Source organism: Macaca nemestrina, chromosome 2 (genome assembly GCF_043159975.1).
Source record: "Macaca nemestrina isolate mMacNem1 chromosome 2, mMacNem.hap1, whole genome shotgun sequence".
Lineage (NCBI taxonomy): Eukaryota > Metazoa > Chordata > Mammalia > Primates > Cercopithecidae > Macaca > Macaca nemestrina.
Genome location: NC_092126.1, coordinates 142,735,332 through 142,750,602, shown reverse-complemented (window position 1 = coordinate 142,750,602; position 15,271 = coordinate 142,735,332). Strand labels below are relative to the sequence as shown.

General features: G+C 37.9%; 1 long non-coding RNA gene and 1 pseudogene across 7 annotated transcripts in view; both read left to right on the top strand.

Moving 5' to 3' along the window:
• Positions 1 to 15,271, top strand: part of LOC105477617 (uncharacterized) — a 502,411-nt gene that overhangs the window by 310,613 nt on the left and 176,527 nt on the right. The window lies entirely within an intron of this gene.
• Positions 4,404 to 7,050, top strand: LOC105477616 (polyribonucleotide nucleotidyltransferase 1, mitochondrial pseudogene; annotated as a pseudogene).

Here is a 15,271-nt window from a genome sequence, read left to right as displayed (position 1 = left end):
ATTTCTCATAATACACCACCATTTCAAGTGGTGCTTAGGACTTTTCTTTCTTTTCAAATGTATTTTTAATTATGTAAGTAAAAAGAAATATATGAATGTTGATATGGTTTGGTTCTGGGTCCCCACTGAAATCTGAACTCGAATTGTAATCCCCATAATCCTCATGTGTCGAGGGCCGGACCAGGTGGAGGTAATTGGATCATGGGGGCGGTTCCTCCCATGCTGTTCTGGTGATAGTGAGTTCTCATAAGATTATGGTTTTACAAGTGTCTGGCATTTTCCCTGCTTGCATTCACTTCGTCCTTCCACCTAGTGAATAAGGTGCCTGCTTCTCCTCTGCTTTCTGCCATGATCCTAAGTTTCCTGAGGTCTCGGCAGCAATACGTAACTGTGAGTCAATTAAAGCCCTTTCCTTTATAAGTTACCCAGTCTTGGGTATTTCTTCATAACAGTGTGAGAATGGACTAATACACATGTATTCTTTTTCTTTTTTTTCTTTTCCCGGAGACAGGATCTTGCTCTCTCACTCAGGTTGGAGTGCAGTGGTGCAATCATGGCTCACTGAGCCTCGAACTCCTCCCACCTCAGCCTCCTGAGTAGCTAGGACTATAGGTGTGCTCCACTATACCCGGTTAACTTTTAACTTATGTTTTGTAGAGACGGGGGTCTCATCATATTGCCCAGGGTTTGTGAATCTATTCTTACTCTTAAAAATATATTAATTCCCTTTCCCTACATAACCACTGTTACTGGCTTGGTAGGTACTTTTCAAGACCTTTTACAATTTTTATTTATTTTAAAATAACAGCTCTATTGAGATATAATCCACATGCCATAAAATTCACTCTTTAAAAATGTACAGTTCAGCGGTTCTTAGTGTTTTCACACAGTTGTGCAACTATCTGATTTTAGAACATTTTCATCATTCCTTTAGTAGTCACTTCCCATTCCTCCCACTCCTCAGCCCCTGGCAACCACTAATTTACTTTCTGTCCGTATGGATTTGCCTCTTGTGGACATTTCATATAAATGGAATCATATGAAAAGCATTTTGTGTTTGACTTGTGTCATTTTAGCATAATGTCTTTAGGGATCATACATTTTGTAGATATGTTAGTATTTCATCCCTTTTTATGGCAGAATAATATTTTATGTATGCCATATTTTGTTTATCTGTTTATCAGTTGATGGACATTTGGGTTGTTTTCAATTTTTGGCTATTATGAATAATGCTTTATGAATATTATTGTATAAGTATTTATGTAAATGCCTGTTTTTAATTCTCTTTGGTATATATCTAGGAATGAAATTGGTGGATGATATGGTAACTATCTTTAACTTTTTGTTGGACTGCCAAACTGTTTTCTGCAGCAGCTGCACCATTTTGCATTCCCATCAGTAAAGTTTGGGGATTCCAACTTTTCCACATCCTTGTTGCCATTTGTTATATTGTCAGTCTGTTTGACCATAAGCATCTTAATAGGCATGAAGTATTCTCTGATTGTGATTTTGACTTTGATTTTCCCAGTGACTAACGATCTTGAGCATTTTTTAATGTGCCTATTGGCAATTCATATATCTTCTTTGGAGAAATGTCTATTTAAACCTTTTGTTATTTTTTAACTGGGTTATTTGCCCTTTTTTTGAGTTGTAAGCATTCTTTATATATTGTGATATGTGACTTACAAATACATATAGAGATATTTGTATATGTTATTAGATATATATCAGATATATGATTATTAGATATATATAACTTACAAGTAAATACCTCATATATGTAATCAGCTATTTGTGAATAATATATATTCACAAATCACGTATCAGATAATTATTTACAAATATTTTCTTCCCAACTTTATCAGATATATAATTTGCAAATATTTTATTCACCTTTTTATATACATTTAAATAAATATATATTTATTTTGTGCATATATTTTTATATATAAAGATTTAACTTGTTTTTTTTGATACAGAGTCTTGCTCTGTCACCCAGGCTGGAGTGCAGTGGCACGACCTCGGCTCACTGCAACTTCTGCCTCCCGGGTTCAAGTGATTCTTCTGCCTCAGCTTCCTGAGTAACTGGAACTACAGGTGCATGCCACCACTCCCGGCTAATTTTTGTATTTTTTTTTAGTAGAGACGGAGTTTCACTACATTGGCCAGGCTGGTCTCGAACTCCTCAGGTGATCCACCCACCATGGCCTCCCAAAGTGCTGGGATTACAGGCATGAGCCACCGTGTCTGGCCTTGGTTTCTCTTTTTAATACACGTGGGATTATGCTATTTGTATTGTTGTGTAGGTATCTTCCTAGGTCATTGTAGTGTAAGTCTTCCTCATTATTTTAAATTGCTGCATATATGTGCATAGATCATTCCCCTGATGATAGGCATTTTGATGAGTCTCAATATTTTTACTATAATGAACAATGCTGTAATGAGCATCGTGTAGAGGCTGCTTTCTATACATGTGCAAGTATGTAGCATACCTTGAAGAGGAATCACTGAATTTAAGGACATCTGCACTTCACACTTTAATATACACTATCAAAATTCCCATTAGAAAGGCGGTACAAATGTACTACTCTTCTAGCAACATACGTGGGAATAACATTTCCTTGAATTCTGACCAACATTCAAATTTAGCTATTCTTGACTATCTGATAAGCAAAAATGTACCTGATTGTTTTAACTTGGAAGACATTATTTCAATATCATGATTTCCATAATTTCTATCATTTGGTGTTCTTATAAAAGCTATCTCTCATCTTATTCTGGAGATCTTTCCTTCACATGGGAACCTCTACATGACACACAAAAGAAAAGATGGATGGGCGGGGAGAGTCTAGATTTTTATTCTACCTGTTATGTATGGTGAGGCCAGCTTAAGAAACACATGGCTTTTAAAAGACTTTCCATTGTATTTGGAGCAGACCAGACTTTTAACCACAATCCAGAGACTTTTAACTTCACAAAGATGTGGCATTTTATTTTAATAAAGCTATCGACAGAGCTCCCTTTTCGAGTGACTTTTCAAAAGCATCTTTTGTCAGCAGAGGGCTTTTATTAGCTAATGTAACCTTTCTGTACTCCATGTTAGCAGAGAGAGAAAGGAAATGTCCTTGGGTTCCAAATATGGAAAGTTGTGCAAAGACTCTCAAGGAGAAAAAAGGTGTTCCGCTTTCCGAAGCTGCATTTGTCACTCAATGTTGTATCGTAACTGAAAGTAATGAACTTTCCAATGCTACTGTCCAGAAGGTAAAAGGTTCACAAGATTATGCCTCTAAACTGGCAATTGCATAAAAAGAGATCACAAAGGATTAAAATGTGAAGAAGAAGTAAAAGTCTGAATTTAGCTGTGAGTGACAACTTGGATAGACTCAGCTATAAAATATCTGAAATGGGGGGAGTTAGGCAAGACCTAGGAGGGAGGAGTGAGAGTAACAGTCTTGGCTGTGGAACAGGGTAGCTAAATGTTTAGGGCTTAATCTGAGCCACTACTGATAATTAAGCGGCATCGATAAACTGAAGGAGCATGGGGAAGGAGTATAGATTGTGGACTCTGGGTGCAATTCATGTGGGGTGTTGGTGTTGTGGTTCCATTAATTAGTCCTTCGATGTAAGAGCTCAGTCAGTAGCGGAAGAGGCTGGTGACAGGGGCTTTGACAGGTCTTAGGACACTGGGAAAATAGATTGAGATTCTGGAGCAGGGCTAGTGCAGTGTGGGATCTGAACGTGTTGTCAGGACCGAGCCCAGCGCTTTGATTAAGGTCAACATAGTAGGAATGGAGAAAGTCACGTAAACGGGAACCTGAACCGGGGCTTCATTTCAAAGCCCATGGAACAGATAGGGAAGGGTGACTAATGACTTTTCTGCTGTTGCAGTCTGGCTTACAAACTGAGTAAGGCACAAAAGGCAGAACTGGTGTTGATAGCAAAGGGTCATCAGAGAAGGCAGGAAGGACACCCTGTCACACTGCCCCTTGGCTCCCCTGATATCACTATGTTTTTCTTTTTTTTTTTCCGTCATCCTTGTTAGGAACTGGCAGGTAGTTGTGCTTGATATCTATTAGACTCCAATTCAATTTTGAGGTCCATAATTCAATGGGGATAGATATAAAAAGGGTTCCTTTTTCATTAAAAGGGTAATTACCTTGTTATCAGAGTGCTGGAAAGATGAGAGCTTATGGATTTTTCATAAAATTATAAGTTTATAAGGGGCCGGGTGAAGTCATCTTATTCTGTCCTCAAGCCAGGGACAAATTTAATTCACCCTTGATGGATGGGACATTGTTTAACAAGGATCTCTAGAGAACAAGCGTTGATAACTTTCAGTGTTTTGCAGCCCTCAGTTGTGATATTTCTTCTATCCTGTTGAATATATTGACACAGAATGGAAGTCCATAATCTTTTGTGTTCTCTTTGGGTAGAAAGAACAGTGTTATAAATGTACTTCATTTTCATTATGTTAAAGAATACTTATCAAATGCCTTGTATGTGCTTGGTGCCAGATACAACTGTGACACAGGGAGGAAGACAGACTTGATCCCTGCTGTCATTTAGCTGTGAGACTCATGAGGGATAATAACCAATAATCACATCAGTAAATGACTACAAATTGTAATAAGTGCTGTGAAGGAAACACTAAGGCATAGCTACAGAGGATAGCAGGAGGAAGCTAAGACCTCACTGAGCCTCCAGCTCTGGCCGCTGAGCGATGGTCCCTTCTGTCTGCCAGGGTGGGATCGGGCACTCATCCAGTTGCAGGTGTGAGCACTATTGAGTAGCACAGGGTCTTGAGCTGTGGCCGTGGACTTGGGCAACAGGAAATTAGAAATATCCTCTGGAAAGCTGGCCAGATTTGCAGATGGCTCTGCTGTAGTACAGTCAGGTGACACTGCAGTAATGGTCACAGCAGTCAGTAAAACAAAACCTTCACCTTCCCAGTTTATGCCTTTGGTGGTTGACTACAGACAAAAGGCTGCTGCAGCAGGTAGAATTCCCACAAACCCTCTGAGAAGAGAGATTGGTACTTCTGATAAAAAAAATTCTTACAAGTTGAATAATAGATTGTTCAATTAGACCTATCTTTCCAGCTGGCTACTTCTATGATATACAGGTTCTTGTAATCTGTTAGCTGTAGATGGTATTAATGAGCTTGATGTCTTAGCAATTAATGGCATCTCTGTAGCCCTCTCATGATCAGATATTCTTTGGAATGGACCTGTTGGGGCAGTATGAACAGGAATGACTGATGGAGAATGTGTTGTTAACCCAACAAGAAAAGAAATGTCTTCTAGTACTTTACATGTAGTGGTTGCTGGAGCACCTAAAAGTCAGATTGTCATGTGGAAGCCTCTGCAGAGAACATTTTACAGCAGGACTTTTGCCATGCTGTCAAAGTGGGAGTGAAATATACCCAACAAATAATTCAGGGCATCCAGCAGTTGGTAAAGAAATTGGTGTTACCAAGAGGACACCTCAGAAGTTACTTACCCCTTCACCAGAGATTGTGAAACATGCTCATAAACTTGCTATGGAGAGACTCTATGCAGTTTTTACAGATTGTGAACATGATAAAATTTCCAGAGATGAAGCTGTTAACAAAATAAGATTAGATACAGAGGAGCAACTAAAAGAAATATTTCCAGAGGTTGATCTATATGAAATAATAGAATTATTCAATGTTGTTGCAAAGGAAGTTTTTAGAAGTATTATTTTGAATGAATACAAAAGATGCCATGGTCGGGATTTGACTTTACTTAGGAATATAGCTTGTGAGGTAGATATATTTAAAACCCTTCATGGATCAGAATTATTTCAAAGAGGCCAACACAGGTGCTTTGTACTGTTACATTTGATTCATTAGAATCCAGTATTAAGTTGGATCAAGTTATAATAGCTATAAATGGGATATATGGGATACTATGAGTTTCCTTCTTATGCAACTAATTAATTGTCAAAGTCACTGGTTTAAATAGAAGAGAACTTGGGCATGGTGCTCTTGCTGAGAAAGCTTTGTAAAATGTTATTCCCAAATATTTTCTTATCACTGTAAGAGTTACATCTCAAGTCCTAGAGTCAAATGGGCCATGTTCTATGGCATCTGGATGGGGTGGAAGTTTAGCATTAATGGATTCAGGGGGTCCAATTTCACCTACTGTCACAGGCGTAGCAATGGGATTGGCCACCAAAACTGATCTTGAGAAGGGTGAAATAGAAGATTATCATTTGCTAACAGATATTCTGGGAATTGAAGATTACAGTGGTGACATGGACTTCAAAATAGCTGGCACTAATAAAGGGATAACTGCATTACACGCTGATATTAAATTACCTGGAATACCAATGAAAATTGTAATGGAGGCTATTCAACAAGCTTCAGTGGCAAAAAAGGAGATATTACAGATCATGAACAAAACTATTTCAAAATCTCAAACATCTAGAAAAGAAAATGGACCTGTTGTTGAAACTGTTCAGGTTCCATTATCAAAACTAGAAAAACTTGTTGGACTGGGTGGATATAACTTAAAAAACATCAGGTTGAAACAGTTGTAACTATTAGGTGGATGAAGAAACGTTTTCTATATTTGCATCAACACCCAGTTCTATGCATGAGGCAAGAGACTTGATTGCCGAAATCTGCAAGGAAGATCAGGAGCAGCAATTAGAATTTGGAGCAGGGTATACCGCCACAATAACTGAAAGCAGAGATACTGGTGTAATGGTAAAATTATATCCAAATATGACTGCGGTACTGCTTTATAACACACAAGTTGATCAATGAAAGATTAAACATCCTACTGCCCTAGGATTAGAAGTTGGCCAAGAAATTCAGGTGAAATACTTTGGATGTGACCCAGCTGATGGAAGAATGAGGCTTTCTCATAAAGTGCTTCAGTCTCCAGCTACAACTGTTGTCAGAAGTTTGAATGACAGAAGCAGTATTGTAATGGGAAAACCTATTTTACAGTCATCATCTAATTATTCTCAGTGATTTTTTTAAAGAGAAATCCAGAATTCTATTTTTTCTAGGGTAAGGTGCTATAGAGCAAAATTTTAGTAGTATCTTCCATTGTGTAGATTTATATACGATATAAATATATTCTAATTATTTGTATTAAAATGCTCATTTACATGTGCCAATTTTGAAATTCAAGAGTAACCCATATTCGTTTAATCTTATTTACATTATAAATCAAGAAATATTTTTAAAAGTAAATCATCTATACATCTTAGAAAAGATTACATACCTTTGTTTCTCTAATTCTGAAATATATGAAAAACATAGATATGTCATATATAGTATTATAACAGATCTCTTCCTACATCTCATTTGTCTTCTTTATATACAGTAGTGACAATTTACCCTCAGTCATCCTACAGCTCACCTCTTTGCCCAACAACTTTACTTGCCTACAACTGTCCATAAACTGGAACAGGCCATATTCAAAGCCAGTGCCTATTTATTCAGAATGATTACTAGACATAGTGAGTTGAGGGAGCTAATCTTATACACTTTTAATAATACGATGTCTTTTAAATTTGTCACAAAATCATGAACATAGTGGAATAAATATAAATGAGATTCTAACTAGGATGAGGTAGTAATTATGTATATTTTTCAAATTTACCTAAACATAGGAAAATTATTTACTTGTCAAATTGAACTAGGTCACTTTTGGAATATGTATATTGCTCTAATGTCTGGAAGTTCTTAGTATAAGAGCTGGAGTAATCATGACTTTCAGTTAATAGATGTTTGAAATAGATGTTTAGAGGTTACTGATATACATGTCAAGTTGTTCATTCCCATCATTTAAAATATCACCTTATAATTCCACACAAAAGTAAATGGCATGTGGATGTCATAATTTAGAATGTGTAATCTTTTAAAAAATCTTATAAAAATACACTGGACTCAGTGGTACGTGCCTGTAGTCCCAGCTACTTGGGAGGCTGAGGTGGGAAGATCACTTGAACCCAGAAGTTCAACACTGTAGTGTGCAACAATCATGTCTATGAATAGCTACTTCACTCCAGCCTGGGCAACATAGCAGGACTTTATCTCTAAAAAATGTTTTAAATCTCATAAAAAATAAGTAAATCTGGCCGGGCATACTGACTTGCGCCTGTAATCCCTTTGGGAGGGTGAGGCGGGTGGATCACCTGAGGTCAGGAGTTTGAGACCACCCTGGCCAACATGGCAAAACCCTGTCTCTACTAAAAATACAAAAATTAGCTGGGCGTGGTAGCAAGAGCCTGTAATCCCAGCTACTCAAGAGGCTGAGGCAGGAGAATCTCTTGAACCTGGGAGTCAGAGGTTGCAGTGAGCTGAGATCGCACCAGTGCTCTCCAGCATGGCCACCGAGAGTGAAACTCTGTCTCAAAAAAAAAAAAAAAAGCAGGTAAATTCATGACTTAGGGCTAATTAGTTCATAAAATATTAAAAATTTAGCTGGTTAAACCAAATATTTTAAAGATATGTATATTTATGTCAAACATTGATCATATATCTATTGTGTGTAAAACAGCATGTTAGGCAATGTTGATATACTTTCTGAAATATTAATGATTAATTGAAAATGAAAAGTTAAATTAAAAAGAAAACCTCATTGAGATGAGTGATCGGGAAAGGCCTCTTTTTTATAAGTGACACATAACATGAGCCCCGAATTATAAAAGGAACTAGCCTTTCACAATGAAAAGAAGAACACTTCTGACAGTGGGAGCAGCATGTGCAAAGGCCCTGCACTAGAAAAAGCACAGTGCATTTTGGGAATTTAGAGAGTTCACTATGCCAGGAGCGGAGGGGTCAAGGAAGAAGGTGGCGTGCTATGAGATTAGAGAAGTAAAGGGCCAAATAATGCTTGATCTTATAGGCAATGGTGAAGAGTTTAGATTTTATTGTAAATGGAATGTATTTAAAAGATCACTCTGGCTGCTGTGTGGCAAATGAACTGGAAGTGGAAAAATCAGAACAGAGAGAGAGGGAGGTTAGGAGGCAGTCCAGGAGGAAGATGTTGGTGGCTTGGACTAAGCTGGAGTCAGAGAAAGTGGATAGATGTTTTCGAGATACACTTAGGAGGTCTTACTGATGGCTGGATGTAGGGAAAGGGTAAAAAAAGATACAAATTCAAGACTGACACTGGTAAGATGATAGTTCCATCTGGTAGATAGAGAACAAGCAGGGAGAAACAAGCTTGTAGTGGGAAGGATGGGGGCAGATGTTTACATTTGCACATGTTAAGTTTGAGCTGCTTGGGAGACCCAGAAATAGAACTGTTGATTCTAAGTCTGGAGTTCAGAGATGTCAAAACTGGAGAAATACATTTGGATGACTAAGTCTGTCAATGAGAATAAAAGCTTGGGAAAAGAATGAGATAAGGAAGAGGAGGAGAGAGAAAGAAAGGAGGCCCAGTTGTGAACTTCAAGAAACTCTGAACATCCCCCCACAGCCTTGAGAACAATTGATTGCAGAGTAGAGAGAGCACCAGACTCAAAAGGATGTGGGTTCTAATCCCATTTTAGTTTTAGACACTATGACCTTGGGCAAGTAACTGCTTCTTTCTGAACTCAGGATCTATACTTTAAGGTAAAAATTATTCTCTAATTCTCTTCCATCACCAATATTCTGTAATTCTCTTGGTATTAAGCTCATTTTCCAATTACTTTGGGCATATTTGTAACTCTCTTTACCTACCTTAAATTGTCATATCCAGAATACCCTTTTCTAATCATGATTTGAATCTTAGGTGCATTAAGTTAACATTCCTCTAAATCTTTCCTTTCTGCCAAATTGTGATTTCTTGGGGGGTGGAGGGGCAATTGTGCTTGTGCTTTTTGGCTTGTGCATTCCAATCCAATTTGGGCACAGTGAGGCATCTGTGGCACAATGGAGATTGGTATTGGTAGGCTTCCTTGTTTGTTAAAAATGAACTTCCTTATTTTTGCCATTTCTGTTGAGCTCAATTTCCCAGTCTCTTTTAAATCAGCTTTAGAGATTTGAGGATTGCCAGTGGGGTGTGTTATTTGACCTCACTTAATGTTTGTGTTTGGTTCAGATCATAAAGCAAACCAAATTGACTGCCTCTGCTCAGTACCCAATAGGACTTATAACCCAGGCAAAATGTGGGTTGAAAGATGTATTCCCAATTGCAATGTAGTGGAAGAGTTTGTATTAACAAAGTTTCAGAGAACTGCTTAAGGATCTCTGTTCTAGAGATTTTTTTCTTAACAAATTAACACTGTAAAATTATTCCGGTGGAAATAATTTTTTAACAAAGTGTCTTTGCTGTCCTGTCACAGTGCTTTATTGCTAATTTTTCTCATGAGATGATTCTCCCTGTTGCTTTTGCCTTTGTCTCACAATGCACCATCTGAACCTACTAAGAAAGTTGGAAAATTTTTTTTAAAAAGACTTTATGCTAAAAAACAAAAACCACAGTTCAGTGGTTAGTAAAAAATGATAGCTAAGATAGCAATTAGATGTCCTTTCCTTTTGACCTAATAAAGACTCTGAAACTGGCACTGGGTCATCTCAGCAAACACAATTGTTATAGTGATGACTTTCCTCCTATTATAGGTAAGGGCTTTTCAGTAATTTATCTTTACTACATATCCCTGTTTTCAGGATTCAAGCCTCTAGTCATGACTGATATGGTTATTAGAGACAGAAGAGGTTAGATTAAAGAAAGCAATAATTCCTTGTTGCATCTTGGGTTATTTGGCCAAATTAACAGTGATGTTAAATGCATGATGCACGTAATGAATGTAGTGAGGTATAAGCCAGTACCATGATTGTGCCCAGGTGAAATACAACATTATCAACCTGCTTTTGCATATTTTTTCCTTCATGGTCCTAGATGGAAACCCTTTCAAATTCTTCAAAATAGATTCAGCTAGGGGAAACCTCAATATCTGCTTTTATATGAGGCAAATATTCCCAAATTGTGACTTTGACTGCATTATTTACCCTTCCCCTTTTCTACCTTTTGAAAGTTGAATTGTGCCCCCTCCCAAAAAGAATATGTCCACGTCCTAACCCCCAGTACCTGTGAATGTACCCCGATTTGGAGAAAAGGTATGTGTGGATGTAATTCAGTGAAGGATCTCTAGATAAAATCATCCTGAGTTTACTGGGCGAACCCTAAATCCAATGACAAGTGTCCTTATAAGAAGAAGAGAAGACATAAACAGAGGATAGGATAAGGCCATGTGAAAACAAGGCAAAAATTGGAGTGATTTGTCTGCAAGTGAACTAACATCAAGGATTTCAAACAATCACCAAAACTAGGAGAGAGTTGTAGAATGGATTCTCCTTCAGAACCTTCAGAAGGAACTAGCCCTACCAACACTTTGGTTTTGGATTTCTGGTCTGTATAATTGGGAAAGAATAAATTTTTTCTTTCTTTCTTTCTTTCTTTCTTTCTTTCTTTCTTTCTTTCTTTCTTTCTTTCTTTCTTTCTTTCTTTCTTTCTTTCTCTTTCTTTCTTTCTTTCTTTCTTTCTTTCTTTCTTTCTTTCTTTCTTTCTTTCTTTCTTCCTTCCTTCCTTCCTTCCTTCCTTCCTTCCTTCCTTTCTTTCTTTCTCTCTCTCTCTCTCTCCCTCTCTTTCTTCCTCCCTCCCTCCCTCACCTCTCTCTCTCCTTCCTTCCTTCCTTCCTTCCTTCCTTCCTTCCTTCCTTCCTTCCTTCCTTCCTTCCTTCCTTCTTTCCTTCCTTCCTTCCTTCCTCCTTCCCTCCTTCCCTCCCTCCCTTCCTCCCTTCCTCCTTTCCTTTCCTTTCCTTTTCTTTCTTTCCTTTCTTTCTTTTTTTATGGAGTCTCACTCTGTCACCCAAGCTGGAGTGCAGTGTTGTGATCTTGGCTCACTGCAACTTCGACCTCCTGGGTTCAAGTGATTCTTCTGCCTCAGCCTCTCAAATAGCTGGGAATATAGGCAAGTGCCACCACGCCTGGCTGATTTTTATATTGTTAGTAGAGACAGGGTTTTACCATGTTGGCCAGGCTGGCCTCAAACTTCTGACCTCAAGTGATCTGCCCGCCTTGGCCTCCCAATGTGCTGGGATTACAGGTATGATCCACCACTCCCGGCCAGGGAGAAAAAATTTCTATTGTGTTAAGTTTCCTAGCTCGTAATAATTTGTTACAACAGCCCTAGGAAACTAATATACTATACTCTACCAATCATTCTGCAAGAGGCAGCATGCTGGAGTGAGAAAGACATTGCACTTCAAAAACAGCTTCTGCGCTTGATGCTTTCACCAGTAGCTGTGTGACCTTGAGCATACTGCAACTCCACCCTGAGTCTCTGTTGCTTCGTCTACAAAAGGGAAGGGTGTGGACTTTCCTTTCAAGTTCTTTCTAGCTCTATCCTTGCTCTCCCACCATAAAGAAACCCAGAAAATTGAAAAAACTTTAAAATAATGATTTTTGGTTGTTGGACAACCGGTATTGTAGGACTGTGGCTCCTGAGAGAAGGACAACAGACAAGATAATTCCTAAGCTCACTCCAAGTTTAGCCTGAAGGTACTTTCTGGACTATGCCACAGAGAGATGAAACATAATCAAAGCCCATCAGGACTTCTGAGTTGAAGGGATAAATATTGGAATTTGTGGAGAACAAAGTTACTGACATTTGTGGTACAGAGCACCAGGAGGAGAGAATCATGTATAAAAAATAGTTCCAGAAATATGCATAGGATTCTTCTTGAATGTTTGCTGAATGCTAAGATGTTCCTGCAAATGGTGAAGCTTCACAAGGCTGGGCAATGGAAGTGACTGGATAACTGTGAGCTAAACCTTTCCCAGATCTCACACAGGGTTGGGAGATGTTTTAAGTTCCAACCATATTGGGAGACTGCATTAAACACCTCGTGCATTCATTAGAGCCACCCAAAAGGGTTATGTCTCAGTAGGATGACTAAATTAGCTCTAAGGTAAAGGCTACATTCAACTTATCTTAACAGATCATAAAAATAAGGCTTTAAAATCTCATTTGCAAGAAATGTTTACTGCTTGCCAAAATAACCTTCAGCAGTCTTTAGAAGAAGACAGCAAAATCCAGATACTCAGCAACATAATGTTCATAATGCCTTTCATCTAATTAAAAAGTACTAGACACTCTGAGTAGCAGGAAAATGTGACCCATAACCAGGAGACAAATTAGTCAATAGAATCAGACCCAGGTATAATAGAAATAGTGGAATTACCAGACAAAGATTTTAAAACAGCTCTGTAAACATGTATGAGATTTCAATTAAAATATGGACACAATGAAGTGATGAATGAAAAATACAGAAAAAGTCAAATGGAACTTCTAAACTGAGAAACACAATATCAGGAATAAAAAAACTAACTAGATGAGGATAACAGTTGATTGGACCCTCCAGAAAAAAAAGATCAATCATATAACTTAAAGACATAATAGAAATTATCTGAACTAAAGCTCAGAGGAAAAATAAAGCTCAAAAATAATGAACAGGGCCTCAGTGACCCATAGGAACACAGGGTTCTATCGTATGTAACTGGAATCCCAGAAACAAAAGATGGGACAGGAGATACAAAATTAATGACTGAAAAATCCCCAAATTTGATGGAATCTGTAAACCTACAGATCCAAGAAGCTCAATGAGTCCAAAGTAGAATAAGCATAAAAAAACTATAACAATGTATATCACAATTACAATCAGAGATTCTTTAAGAGTCTTAAAAGCAGCCAAAGAAAAAGACATCTTACAAAGAAACAAAGTAAGATGTACCACTGACTTTTTGCAAGAAACAATGCAGTCCAGAAGATAATGAAATGGCATCTTTAATATCATGTGCAGAAAGAAACAAAATAGTAACTTAGAATTCTATATCCCCAGTGAAAATATCCTTCAAAAGTAAAGGTAAAATGACGCTTTCAGACAAACAAAAGCTGAGATAACTCATTCCCAGCCTTTCTGCACTAGAAGAAATCATAAAGAAAATTTCAAGATGAAGGAAAATGCCAGAGGGAACTTTGAACCTCCACAAAAGAATGAAGAGTGCAAGACATAGTAAATATGTAGGAAAACACGCAAAGACTTTGTTTCCTCATGTTTACGTTTCTTTGAAAAACTAATTTTATTTTTAGCAAAAATAATAATGCATTGTGGGATGTATAACATAAGAGTAAAATATGATAATAGCGCAAAGGAATGAGGGAGGAATGGAAGTATTCTGTTGTAGTGATTTGGTTATTACATTATGTATGAAGTAGTATAGTATTATTTGAAGGTAGACTGTGAAAAAATTAAGATGCCTATTGAAATCGCCAGAGTACTAGTTGTATTATTGTGATGACCTCCTAACTAATGTCCTTGCTTCTGGCCTTCTCAATTCAGCAGCTAAGTTATATTGTATCATACCTCTGCTCAAAACTTTCTGAGGACTGCCCACATCAGAGCAAAAACTGTTGTTTTATCAATCCATATATAATTTGGTCCAAAACTACTTCTCTGACCTCATCTCTAACCTCTGCCCCTATCACTGTCTCTACTGCAGGTATGAATCCTGCTTACTGTTCTTTGAACCTGGCTGGCAAGGTCCTTCCTCTCAGTCTTTGCTCTTGCTCTCTCCTTTTCCACTACCACTCTTCTTCCCAAATATCTGGTTTACTTCCTTCCCTCCTTCAAATCTTTCAAACTTTGGCTTTGCCTGTAATCTTCTCTGAACACCAATTTTAAATGGCAAGCTACCATTTGCCCTTCTGGCAATTCCTATATCTCTTCCTGGCTTTATTTTATTTATAGTGCTTTTTATTTTCTAAGGTATTATAAACTTATTTGTTTAATTTATTGTCTGTCTTTGTCCCCAAAGTCTATTGCAACATAACCTTCACATGAGTAGATGATTTTTTTTTTCCTGCTTGGTTCACTAATACATCCACAGGACCTAGAATAGTGGCCAATATGTAGTAGGCACACAATAAATATTTGATTGAATAATAGTATCCATGGTCAATAAAGCCTGGGAACTCCAATAAGAGCACCAAGACTCCTCTTTGCTGTTGCTGCCCCTCCGAGTTTGTCTCTGAATGCCAGCATATAGAGTATAGCCCTTTCCCTGCCCCATCGGCAGTTTCCCAGTCATCTCCCAGTTCTCAAGGCTGCAAAAAATTGGGAAGGCATTCCTTAGCACAGAGAGACTTGACAGTCCTGCTCTAGGCTTTTTATTCACCCTGACAAATGTAACAACCTGTTTTTGTCTTTAAAGCATTTGTGTGTCTGGTGTCTGGAAAGTAGC